The sequence below is a fragment of the Scomber scombrus genome, chromosome 23, assembly GCF_963691925.1.
Source record: "Scomber scombrus chromosome 23, fScoSco1.1, whole genome shotgun sequence".
Lineage (NCBI taxonomy): Eukaryota > Metazoa > Chordata > Actinopteri > Scombriformes > Scombridae > Scomber > Scomber scombrus.
In genome coordinates this window covers 7730175-7742796 of record NC_084992.1, presented here as the reverse complement: position 1 = coordinate 7742796, position 12622 = coordinate 7730175, and positions in this window count along the sequence as shown.

Here is a 12622-nt window from a genome sequence, read left to right as displayed (position 1 = left end):
TATGCAAACTTTTTTTCCCCCTGAAATGACTGTTGTAGTATGATTATCAGGTGACCATTGTTGTGTAGCATGATTTTGGTGAGTATACAGTGTATAATATTAACGCTATTGACGATTTTTCACAATAATATTCTCTAAAAATATGAAATAATATTTATTTTTTTTCTGAAATGACTGTTGTAGTATGATTATCAGGTGACCCTTGTTGTGTGTCATAATTTTGGTCATCCTACAGTGTATAATATTAACGCTATTGACGATTTTTCACAATAAAATTCCCAAAAAATATGCAAACTTTTTTTCCCCCTGAAATAACTGTTGTAGTATGATTATCAGGTAACCATTGTTGTATAGCATGATTTTGGTGAGTATGCAGTGTATAATATTAACGCTATTGACGATTTTTCACGATAAAATTCCCCAAAAATATGCAAAAAGTTTTTTTTCTGAAATGACTGTTGTAGTATGATTATCAGGTGACCATTGTTGTGTATCATGATTTTGGTCATCCTACAGTGTATAATATTAACGCTATTGACGATTTTTCACGATAAAATTCCCCAAAAATATGCAAAAAGTTTTTTTTCTGAAATGACTGTTGTAGTATGATTATCAGGTGACCATTATTGTGTATAATGATTTTGGTCATCCTACAGTGTATAATATTAACGCTATTGACGATTTTTCACAATAAAATTCCCCAAAAATATGCAAAAAGATTTTTTTTCTGAAATGACTGTTGTAGTATGATTATCAGGTGACCCTTGTTGTGTAGCATGATTTTGGTCATCCTACAGTGTATAATATTAACGCTATTGACGATTTTTCACAATAAAATTCCCCTAAAATATGCAAAAAGTTTTTTTTCTGAAATGACTGTTGTAGTATGATTATCAGGTGACCCTTGTTGTGTATCATGATTTTGGTCATCCTACAGTGTATAAAATTAACGCTATTGACGATTTTTCACAATAATATTCCCCAAAAATATAAAAAAAGATGTATTATTTTTATGAAATAACTGTTGTAGTATGATTATCAGGTGACCATTGTTGTGTAGCATGATTTCGGTGAGTATAAAGTGTATAATATTAACGCTATTGACGATTTTTCACAATAATATTCCCCAAAAATATGAAAAAAGATTTATTTTTTTTCTGAAATGACTGTTGTAGTATGATTATCAGGTGACCCTTGTTGTGTATCATGATTTTGGTCATCCTACAGTGTATAATATTAACGCTATTGATGATTTTTCACAATAAAATTCCCCAAAAATATGCAAACTTTTTTTCCCCCTGAAATAACTGTTGTAGTATGATTATCAGGTGACCATTGTTGTGTAGCATGATTTTGGTGAGTATGCAGTGTATAATATTAACGCTATTGACGATTTTTCACAATAATATTCCCCAAAAATATGAAAAAATATATTTATTTTTTTCTGAAATGACTGTTGTAGTATGATTATCAGGTGACCCTTGTTGTGTATCATGATTTTGGTCATCCTACAGTGTATAATATTAACGTTATTGACGATTTTTCACAATAAAATTCCCCAAAATTATGCAAACTTTTTTTCCCCCTGAAATAACTGTTGTAGTATGATTATCAGGTGACCATCGTTGTGTATCATGATTTTGGTCATCCTACAGTGTATAATATTAACGCTATTGACGATTTTTCACAATAAAATTCCCCAAAATTATGCAAACTTTTTTTCCCCCTGAAATAACTGTTGTAGTATGATTATCAGGTGACCATTGTTGTGTATCATGATTTTGGTCATCCTACAGTGTATAATATTAACGCTATTGACGATTTTTCACAATAAAATTCCCCAAAAATATGAAAAAAGATTTATTATTTTTATGAAATAACTGTTGTAGTATGATTATCAGGTGACAATTGTTGTGTAGCATGATTTTGGTGAGTATACAGTGTATAATATTAACGCTATTGACGATTTTTCACAATAAAATTCCCCAAAAATATGCAAACTTTTTTTCCCCCTGAAATGACTGTTGTAGTATGATTATCAGGTAACCATTGTTGTGTAGCATGATTTTGGTGAGTATGCAGTGTATAATATTAACGCTATTGACGATTTTTCACAATAAAATTCCCCAAAAATATGCAAAAAGTCTTTTTTTTTAAAATGACTGTTGTAGTATGATTATCAGGTGACCATTGTTGTGTATCATGATTTTGGTCATCCTACAGTGTATAATATTAACGCTATTGACGATTTTTCACAATAAAATTCCCCTAAAATATGCAAAAAGTTTTTTTTCTGAAATGACTGTTGTAGTATGATTATCAGGTGACCCTTGTTGTGTATCATGATTTTGGTCATCCTACAGTGTATAATATTAACGCTATTGACGATTTTTCACAATAAAATTCCCCAAAATTATGCAAACTTTTTTTCCCCCTGAAATAACTGTTGTAGTATGATTATCAGGTGACCATTGTTGTGTATCATGATTTTGGTCATCCTACAGTGTATAATATTAACGCTATTGACGATTTTTCACAATAAAATTCCCCTAAAATATGCAAAAAGTTTTTTTTCTGAAATGACTGTTGTAGTATGATTATCAGGTGACCATTGTTGTGTAGCATGATTTTGGTCATCCTACAGTGTATAATATTAACGCTATTGACGATTTTTCACAATAAAATTCCCCAAAAATATGCAAACTTTTTTTCCCCCTGAAATCACTGTTGTAGTATGATTATCAGGTGACCATTGTTGTGTAGCATGATTTTGGTGAGTATACAGTGTATAATATTAACGCTATTGATGATTTTTCACAATAAAATTCCCCAAAAATATGCAAACTTTTTTTCCCCCTGAAATAACTGTTGTAGTATGATTATCAGGTGACCCTTGTTGTGTATCATGATTTTGGTCATCCTACAGTGTATAATATTAACGCTATTGACGATTTTTCAAAATAAAATTCCCCAAAAATATGCAAACTTTTTTTCCCCCTGAAATAACTGTTGTAGTATGATTATCAGGTGACCCTTGTTGTGTATCATGATTTTGGTCATCCTACAGTGTATAATATTAACGCTATTGACGATTTTTCACAATAAAATTCCCCAAAAATATGAAAAAAGATTTATTATTTTTATGAAATAACTGTTGTAGTATGATTATCAGGTGACCATTGTTGTGTAGCATGATTTTGGTGAGTATACAGTGTATAATATTAACGCTATTGACGATTTTTCACAATAAAATTCCCCAAAAATATGCAAACTTTTTTCCCCCTGAAATGACTGTTGTAGTATGATTATCAGGTAACCATTGTTGTGTAGCATGATTTTGGTGAGTATGCAGTGTATAATATTAACGCTATTGACGATTTTTCACAATAAAATTCCCCAAAAATATGAAAAAAGATTTTTTTTTTAAATGACTGTTGTAGTATGATTATCAGGTGACCATTGTTGTGTATCATGATTTTGGTCATCCTACAGTGTATAATATTAACGCTATTGACGATTTTTCACAATAAAATTCCCCAAAAATATGCAAAGAGATTATTTTTTCTGAAATGACTGTTGTAGTATGATTATCAGGTGACCCTTGTTGTGTATCATGATTTTGGTAATTCCTACAGTGTATAATATTAACGCTATTGACGATTTTTCACAATAAAATTCCCCAAAATTATGCAAACTTTTTTTCCCCCTGAAATAACTGTTGTAGTATGATTATCAGGTGACCATTGTTGTGTAGCATGATTTTGGTGAGTATACAGTGTATAATATTAACGCTATTGACGATTTTTCACAATAAAATTCCCCTAAAATATGCAAAAAGTTTTTTTTTCTGAAATGACTGTTGTACTATGATTATAAGATGACCCTTGTTGTGTATCATGATTTTGGTCATCCTACAGTGTATAATATTAACGCTATTGACGATTTTTCACAATAAAATTCCCCTAAAATATGCAAAAAGTTTTTTTTCTGAAATGACTGTTGTAGTATGATTATCAGGTGACACTTGTTGTGTATAATGATTTTGGTGAGTATACAGTGTATAATATTAACGCTATTGACGATTTTTAACAATAAAATTCCCCAAAAATATGCAAAAAGTTTTTTTTCTGAAATGACTGTTGTAGTATGATTATCAGGTGACCATTGTTGTGTAGCATGATTTTGGTCATCCTACAGTGTATAATATTAACGTTATTGACGATTTTTCACAATAATATTCCCCAAAAATATGAAAAAATATATTTATTTTTTTCTGAAATGACTGTTGTAGTATGATTATCAGGTGACCCTTGTTGTGTATCATGATTTTGGTCATCCTACAGTGTATAATATTAACGTTATTGACGATTTTTCACAATAAAATTCCCCAAAATTATGCAAACTTTTTTTCCCCCTGAAATAACTGTTGTAGTATGATTATCAGGTGACCATCGTTGTGTATCATGATTTTGGTCATCCTACAGTGTATAATATTAACGCTATTGACGATTTTTCACAATAAAATTCCCCAAAATTATGCAAACTTTTTTTCCCCCTGAAATAACTGTTGTAGTATGATTATCAGGTGACCATTGTTGTGTATCATGATTTTGGTCATCCTACAGTGTATAATATTAACGCTATTGACGATTTTTCACAATAAAATTCCCCAAAAATATGAAAAAAGATTTATTATTTTTATGAAATAACTGTTGTAGTATGATTATCAGGTGACAATTGTTGTGTAGCATGATTTTGGTGAGTATACAGTGTATAATATTAACGCTATTGACGATTTTTCACAATAAAATTCCCCAAAAATATGCAAACTTTTTTTCCCCCTGAAATGACTGTTGTAGTATGATTATCAGGTAACCATTGTTGTGTAGCATGATTTTGGTGAGTATGCAGTGTATAATATTAACGCTATTGACGATTTTTCACAATAAAATTCCCCAAAAATATGCAAAAAGTCTTTTTTTTTTAAATGACTGTTGTAGTATGATTATCAGGTGACCATTGTTGTGTATCATGATTTTGGTCATCCTACAGTGTATAATATTAACGCTATTGACGATTTTTCACAATAAAATTCCCCTAAAATATGCAAAAAGTTTTTTTTCTGAAATGACTGTTGTAGTATGATTATCAGGTGACCCTTGTTGTGTATCATGATTTTGGTCATCCTACAGTGTATAATATTAACGCTATTGACGATTTTTCACAATAAAATTCCCCAAAATTATGCAAACTTTTTTTCCCCCTGAAATAACTGTTGTAGTATGATTATCAGGTGACCATTGTTGTGTATCATGATTTTGGTCATCCTACAGTGTATAATATTAACGCTATTGACGATTTTTCACAATAAAATTCCCCTAAAATATGCAAAAAGTTTTTTTTCTGAAATGACTGTTGTAGTATGATTATCAGGTGACCATTGTTGTGTAGCATGATTTTGGTCATCCTACAGTGTATAATATTAACGCTATTGACGATTTTTCACAATAAAATTCCCCAAAAATATGCAAACTTTTTTTCCCCCTGAAATCACTGTTGTAGTATGATTATCAGGTGACCATTGTTGTGTAGCATGATTTTGGTGAGTATACAGTGTATAATATTAACGCTATTGATGATTTTTCACAATAAAATTCCCCAAAAATATGCAAACTTTTTTTCCCCCTGAAATAACTGTTGTAGTATGATTATCAGGTGACCCTTGTTGTGTATCATGATTTTGGTCATCCTACAGTGTATAATATTAACGCTATTGACGATTTTTCAAAATAAAATTCCCCAAAAATATGCAAACTTTTTTTCCCCCTGAAATAACTGTTGTAGTATGATTATCAGGTGACCCTTGTTGTGTATCATGATTTTGGTCATCCTACAGTGTATAATATTAACGCTATTGACGATTTTTCACAATAAAATTCCCCAAAAATATGAAAAAAGATTTATTATTTTTATGAAATAACTGTTGTAGTATGATTATCAGGTGACCATTGTTGTGTAGCATGATTTTGGTGAGTATACAGTGTATAATATTAACGCTATTGACGATTTTTCACAATAAAATTCCCCAAAAATATGCAAACTTTTTTCCCCCTGAAATGACTGTTGTAGTATGATTATCAGGTAACCATTGTTGTGTAGCATGATTTTGGTGAGTATGCAGTGTATAATATTAACGCTATTGACGATTTTTCACAATAAAATTCCCCAAAAATATGAAAAAAGATTTTTTTTTTAAATGACTGTTGTAGTATGATTATCAGGTGACCATTGTTGTGTATCATGATTTTGGTCATCCTACAGTGTATAATATTAACGCTATTGACGATTTTTCACAATAAAATTCCCCAAAAATATGCAAAGAGATTATTTTTTCTGAAATGACTGTTGTAGTATGATTATCAGGTGACCCTTGTTGTGTATCATGATTTTGGTAATTCCTACAGTGTATAATATTAACGCTATTGACGATTTTTCACAATAAAATTCCCCAAAATTATGCAAACTTTTTTTCCCCCTGAAATAACTGTTGTAGTATGATTATCAGGTGACCATTGTTGTGTAGCATGATTTTGGTGAGTATACAGTGTATAATATTAACGCTATTGACGATTTTTCACAATAAAATTCCCCTAAAATATGCAAAAAGTTTTTTTTTCTGAAATGACTGTTGTACTATGATTATAAGATGACCCTTGTTGTGTATCATGATTTTGGTCATCCTACAGTGTATAATATTAACGCTATTGACGATTTTTCACAATAAAATTCCCCTAAAATATGCAAAAAGTTTTTTTTCTGAAATGACTGTTGTAGTATGATTATCAGGTGACACTTGTTGTGTATAATGATTTTGGTGAGTATACAGTGTATAATATTAACGCTATTGACGATTTTTAACAATAAAATTCCCCAAAAATATGCAAAAAGTTTTTTTTCTGAAATGACTGTTGTAGTATGATTATCAGGTGACCATTGTTGTGTAGCATGATTTTGGTCATCCTACAGTGTATAATATTAACGCTATTGACGATTTTTCACAATAAAATTCCCCAAAAATATGCAAAAAGATTTTTTTTCTGAAATGACTGTTGTAGTATGATTATCAGGTGACCCTTGTTGTGTATCATGATTTTGGTGAGTATACAGTGTATAATATTAACGCTATTGACGATTTTTAACAATAAAATTCCCCAAAAATATGCAAAAAGTTTTTTTTCTGAAATAACTGTTGTAGTATGATTATCAGATGACCCTTGTTGTGTATCATGATTTTGGTCATCCTACAGTGTATAATATTAACGCTATTGACGATTTTTCACAATAAATTCCCCAAAAATATGCGAAAAGATTTTTTTTCTGAAATGACTGTTGTAGTATGATTATCAGGTGACCCTTGTTGTGTATCATGATTTTGGTCATCCTACAGTGTATAATATTAACGCTATTGACGATTTTTCACAATAAAATTCCCCAAAAATATGCAAACTTTTTTTCCCCCTGAAATGACTGTTGTAGTATGATTATCAGGTGACCATTGTTGTGTAGCATGATTTGGGTGAGTATGCAGTGTATAATATTAATGCTATTGACGATTTTTCACAATAAAATTCCCCAAAAATATTCAAAAAGATATTTTTTCCTGACATAACTGTTGTAGTATGATTATCAGATGACCATTGTTGTGTAGCATGATTTTGGTGAGTATACAGTGTATAATATTAACGCTATTGACGATTTTTCACAATAATATTCCCCAAAAATATGAAAAAAGATTTATTATTTTTATGAAATAACTGTTGTAGTATGATTATCAGATGACCATTGTTGTGTAGCATGATTTTGGTGAGTATACAGTGTATAATATTAACGCTATTGACGATTTTTCACAATAATATTCCCCAAAAATATGAAAAAAGATTTATTATTTTTATGAAATAACTGTTGTAGTATGATTATCAGGTGACCCCTGTTGTGTATCATGATTTTGGTCATCCTACAGTGTATAATATTAACGCTATTGACGATTTTTAACAATAAAATTCCCCAAAAATATTCAAACTTTTTTTCCCCCTGAGATAACTGTTGTAGTATGATTATCAGGTGACCATTGTTGTGTAGCATGATTTTGGTGAGTATACAGTGTATAATATTAACGCTATTGACGATTTTTCACAATAAAATTCCCCAAAAATATGCAAAAAGATAATTTTTTCGTAAATGACAGTTGTAGTATGATTATCAGATGACCCTTGTTGTGTAGCATGATTTTGGTCATCCTACAGTGTATAATATTAACGCTATTGACGATTTTTCACAATAAAATTCCCCAAAAATATGCAAACTTTTTTTCCCCCTGAAATCACTGTTGTAGTATGATTATCAGGTGACCATTGTTGTGTAGCATGATTTTGGTGAGTATACAGTGTATAATATTAACGCTATTGACGATTTTTAACAATAAAATTCCCCAAAAATATGCAAAAAGTTTTTTTTCTGAAATGACTGTTGTAGTATGATTATCAGATGACCCTTGTTGTGTATCATGATTTTGGTCATCCTACAGTGTATAATATTAACGCTATTAACGATTTTTCACAATAAAATTCCCCAAAAATATGCAAAAAGTTTTTTTTCTGAAATGACTGTTGTAGTATGATTATCAGGTGACCCTTGTTGTGTATTATGATTTTGGTCATCCTACAGTGTATAATATTAACGCTATTGACGATTTTTCACAATAAAATTCCCCAAAAATATGCAAACTTTTTTTCTCCATGAAATCACTGTTGTAGTATGATTATCAGGTGACCATTGTTGTGTAGCATGATTATGGTGAGTATGCAGTGTATAATATTAACGCTATTGACGATTTTTCACAATAATATTCCCAAAAAATATGCAAAAAGATTATTTTTTCTGAAATGACTGTTGTAGTATGATTATCAGATGACCCTTGTTGTGTAGCATGATTATGGTCATCCTACAGTGTATAATATTAACGCTATTGACGATTTTTCACAATAAAATTCCCCAAAAATATGCAAAAAGATTATTTTTTCTGAAATGACTGTTGTAGTATGATTATCAGGTGACCATTGTTGTGTAGCATGATTTTGGTGAGTATACAGTGTATAATATTAACGCTATTGACGATTTTTCACAATAAAATTCCCCAAAAATATGCAAACTTTTTTTGCCCCTGAAATGACTGTTGTAGTATGATTATCAGGTGACCCTTGTTGTGTATCATGATTTTGGTCATCCTACATTGTATAATATTAACGCTAGTGACGATTTTTCACAATAAAATTCCCCAAAAATATGCAAAAATATTTTTTTTTCTGAAATGACTGTTGTAGTATGATTATCAGGTGACCCTTGTTGTGTATCATGATTTTGGTCATCCTACAGTGTATAATATTAACGCTATTGACGATTTTTCACAATAAAATTCCCCAAAAATATGCAAACTTTTTTTCTCCCTGAAATCACTGTTGTAGTATGATTATCAGGTGACCATTGTTGTGTAGCATGATTTTGGTGAGTATGCAGTGTATAATATTAACGCTATTGACGATTTTTCACAATAAAATTCCCCAAAAATATGCAAAAAGATTTTTTTTCTGAAATGACTGTTGTAGTATGATTATCAGGTGACCTTTGTTGTGTATCATGATTTTGGTCATCCTACAGTGTATAATATTAACGCTATTGACGATTGTTCAAAATAAAATTCCCCAAAAATATGCAAACTTTTTTTCCCCCTGAAATAACTGTTGTAGTATGATTATCAGGTGACCATTGTTGTGTAGCATGATTTTGGTGAGTATACAGTGTATAATATTAACGCTATTGACGATTTTTAACAATAAAATTCCCCAAAAATATGCAAAAAGTTTTTTTTCTGAAATGACTGTTGTAGTATGATTATCAGATGACCCTTGTTGTGTATCATGATTTTGGTCATCCTACAGTGTATAATATTAACGCTATTGACGATTTTTCACAATAAAATTCCCCAAAAATATGCAAACTTTTTTTCCCCCTGAAATCACTGTTGTAGTATGATTATCAGGTGACCATTGTTGTGTATCATGATTTTGGTGAGTATACAGTGTATAATATTAACGCTATTGACGATTTTTCACAATAAAATTCCCCAAAAATATGCAAAAAGATATTTTTTTCTGAAATGACTGTTGTAGTATAATTATCAGGTGACCCCTGTTGTGTATCATGATTTTGGTCATCCTACAGTGTATAATATTAACGCTATTGACGATTTTTCACAATAAAATTCCCCAAAAATATGCAAAAAGATTTTTTTTCTGAAATGACTAGTGTAGTATGATTATCAGGTGACCCTTGTTGTGTATCATGATTTTGGTCATCCTACAGTGTATAATATTAACGCTATTGCCGATTTTTCACAATAAAATTCCCCAAAAATATGCAAACTTTTTTTCCCCCTGAAATCACTGTTGTAGTATGATTATCAGGTGACCCTTGTTGTGTATCATGATTTTGGTGAGTATACAGTGTATAATATTAACGCTATTGACGATTTTTCACAATAAAATTCCCCAAAAATATGCAAAAAGTTTTCTTTTGAAATGACTGTTGTAGTATGATTATCAGGTGACCCTTGTTGTGTATCATGATTTTGGTCATCCTACAGTGTATAATATTAACGCTATTGACGATTTTTCACAATAAAATTCCCCAAAAATATGCAAAAAGATTATTTTTTCTGAAATGACTGTTGTAGTATGATTATCAGATGACCCTTGTTGTGTATCATGATTTTGGTCATCCTACAGTGTATAATATTAACGCTATTGACGATTTTTCACAATAAAATTCCCCAAAAATATGCAAAAAGATTTTTTTTCTGAAATGACTGTTGTAGTATGATTATCAGGTGACCCTTGTTGTGTATCATGATTTTGGTCATCCTACAGTGTATAATATTAACGCTATTGACGATTTTTCACAATAAAATTCCCCAATAATATGCAAACTTTTTTTCCCCCTGAAATGACTGTTGTAGTATGATTATCAGGTGACCATTGTTGTGTATCATGATTTTGGTCATCCTACAGTGTATAATATTAACGCTATTGACGATTTTTCACAATAAAATTCCCCAAAAATATGCAAAAAGATTTTTTTTCTGAAATGACTGTTGTAGTATGATTATCAGGTGACCCTTGTTGTGTATCATGATTTTGGTCATCCTACAGTGTATAATATTAACGCTATTGACGATTTTTCACAATAAAATTCCCCAATAATATGCAAACTTTTTTTCCCCCTGAAATGACTGTTGTAGTATGATTATCAGGGGACCATTGTTGTGTAGCATGATTTTGGTGAGTATGCAGTGTATAATATTAACACTATTGATGATTTTTCACAATAAAATTCCCCTAAAATATGCAAAAATATTATTTTTTCTGAAATGACTGTTGTAGTATGATTATCAGATGACCCTTGTTGTGTATCATGATTTTGGTCATCCTACAGTGTATAATATTAACGCTATTGATGATTTTTCACAATAAAATTCCCCTAAAATATGCAAAAAGATGTTTTTTTCTGAAATGACTGTTGTAGTATGATTATCAGGTGACCCTTGTTGTGTATCATGATTTTGGTCATCCTACAGTGTATAATATTAACGCTATTGACAATTTTTCACAATAAAATTCCCCAAAAATATGCAAACTTTTTTTCCCCCTGAAATCACTGTTGTAGTATGATTATCAGGTGACCATTGTTGTGTAGTATGATTTTGGTGAGTATACAGTGTATAATATTAATGCTATTGACGATTTTTCACAATAAAATTCCCCAAAAATATGCAAAAAGATATTTTTTCCTGAAATAACTGTTGTAGTATGATTATCATGTGACCATTGTTGTGTAGCATGATTTTGGTGAGTATACAGTGTATAATATTAACGCTATTGACGATTTTTCACAATAATATTCCCCAAAAATATGAAAAAAGATTTATTATTTTTATGAAATAACTGTTGTAGTATGATTATCAGGTGACCATTGTTGTGTATCATGATTTTGGTGAGTATACAGTGTATAATATTAACGCTATTGACGATTTTTCACAATAAAATTCCCCAAAAATATGCAAAAAGATTTTTTTATGAAATGACTGTTGTAGTATGATTATCAGGTGACCCTTGTTGTGTATCATGATTTTGGTCATCCTACAGTGTATAATATTAACGCTATTGACGATTTTTCACAATAAAATTCCCCAAAAATATGCAAACTTTTTTTCCCCCTGAAATGACTGTTGTAGTATGATTATCAGGTGACCATTGTTGTGTAGCATGATTTTGGTGAGTATGCAGTGTATAATATTAACGCTATTGATGATTTTTCAAAATAAATTTCCCAAAAATATGCAAAAAGTTTTTTTTCTGAAATGACTGTTGTAGTATGATTATCAGGTGACCCTTGTTGTGTATCATGATTTTGGTCATCCTACAGTGTATAATATTAACGCTATTGACGATTTTTCACAATAAAATTCCCCTAAAATATGCAAAAAGTTTTTTTTCTGAAATGACTGTTG